At 31.3% G+C, this 2045-nt stretch overlaps 1 protein-coding gene across 1 annotated transcript in view; it reads left to right on the plus strand.

Moving 5' to 3' along the window:
* The window catches only part of LOC117176117 (E3 ubiquitin-protein ligase MYCBP2), a 608404-nt gene that overhangs the window by 514091 nt on the left and 92268 nt on the right, over positions 1 to 2045 (plus strand). The gene's annotated exons all lie outside the window — the stretch shown is intronic.

Genomic DNA, 2045 nt, shown 5'->3' on the forward strand with positions numbered 1-2045 from the left:
CTATCCCATCCACACACTACTCCTTTCCCCTGCCGAGTGAGTCACGCCTACCCCGAAAGGGAAATGGCTTAATGGTGTAATAATAATAATAATAAAAAAAGAAATTTAAAGGAATTTTTAGGGGCATGAGATGAACTCGATGAAATTCATAAAAATTTGAGGTGAATTGAAAAAATTTTAAATTATTCCAAAGAATTGAAGAGCATTTAGGATAAATGAATCAATTGCAAAAAATATTTTCAAATATCTTAAAATGTTTGAAATCTTACCTTATCCCTCACCTCTTGCCAATAACTTCATTGAATTCCTTCGCGGCGCAGTTTTTCTTCGGTGACCTTAAAACTTTCAAATTCTTTAGAATCCTTTTAAATTATTGCAATCTATTCACAATTTATTGGAATATTTTAAAATACTCTACAATATTTAAAATCCTTTGAAATCTTTTGTAATCCCTTCACCTTTTTAAAGCTATTAAAAAGACCATGGATTCTTAAAAATACCATAAAATGTTAAAAATCCTTTGAATTCCTTCAAAATTATTGAAATCTATTAAACATTTGTTGAAATCATTCAAGACACCCAACAAAATTTTCAAAAACTGATGATAATTGTGGTTAAACCATGACATGAATTAATTTATTGAAGGAAAAGTGATTAAAGTAATTTTTCATTACAAAAAGTGTTTCTTACCAAAGTTCCCTGACTTTTTCCATTTTTTGTATCCCTGGTAATCCAAATGATCCAAATGACATGCTCCAAATCATGATCCAAAGGACGTGATACAAATCATGTTCATACTTAATTCTATTCTTGTTCTGATAAAACCACGAATACCAGAACACTTAAAGGTACTGATTAAGCATATATCCTCGAAAATATTTGCAAATGACTCTTTCAAGGTCAATTTAAAAAAAAATGGTTATGAAATTCTCAAAAATAACAATCACTGGCCATATTTTTCGAGCTGTATGTGTTATCATGTTTATGTTTTATCATTCTAATTTTAGTATTTAATTATAGCCATTTTTTAATTTTCACTACTCTTATATTTAAAATTAATCAACAAATAGCTGAAAAATTGCAAAACGTGGAAAAAATCAATTCTTGAACAAAAAAATTGGACTGTGTTTTTCGATAAAAATACAAATGTTTCTTGGTGTCTCCCGTCGATAAAAAATATTGATTATCTACTTTTGTATTGCAATACCCTATAATCATCTACTATTTTTACGCTTAACTTACTATGGTCATTTGAGTCTTTAATTTGATCATCTATCCCTGTCTTTTAGAATTTTTGATGCTCTTAATGGCTTTTATATATTCCTAAACTTGAAAAATTCCTTTAACCTCCTATCACTGTACCGACTTATACCCTAATCTTATAAAGTAGATTATCATTTTGTTGCCATTATTTTCACTTTCATTGTATATATTATAGCAAAATTTCTTTAATTAAATAAAAATATGATGCTCGGAAAACTGGACTACAGTCAATTATATATTTTTAATCAATCAGAAGTTCAACATTTATTATCATGATCCTTACTAATGAAATAATAATAAGAACTCATTTAGCCTATTAAAAACGAACAGAAATCATCAAGTGAAATCACAAGTGACATAGTTGCGAAACATTACATTTGTAACCTTCGAGTGTTCTCGCCTTACACGTGAAGGCAAAATGTAAAATTTTCATGTGTACTTCAGTCTCGAAAAGCGACAGCGTGGCCGTCAACAGCTGCAATCCAGACCGCCTTGGCTAGGTCTCGACTTCATTTGCTCCTCTTACATTCTTCAAAGAATAGTTTGGTCTCGCCGACTGCGCTGCAGACCGCAGGGAACAAGAATATCTCTCGGCTGTACAAGACACCAAAATGAGCAACCTCCAGTAGCTACACCCCCGTCCGGATCCCATGAAAATATGTTACAAAGAAACACGAGATATACCCTTTTTACTCGGAATAAAATGCTTGTCAAACTGACTCATCGAGACAGAAGGCTGCTTGGACTGAAGGAATAATGAAAACTCAATAAAAACAGAATAG

This window comes from Belonocnema kinseyi, chromosome 7 (assembly GCF_010883055.1).
Source record: "Belonocnema kinseyi isolate 2016_QV_RU_SX_M_011 chromosome 7, B_treatae_v1, whole genome shotgun sequence".
Taxonomy (NCBI): domain Eukaryota; kingdom Metazoa; phylum Arthropoda; class Insecta; order Hymenoptera; family Cynipidae; genus Belonocnema; species Belonocnema kinseyi.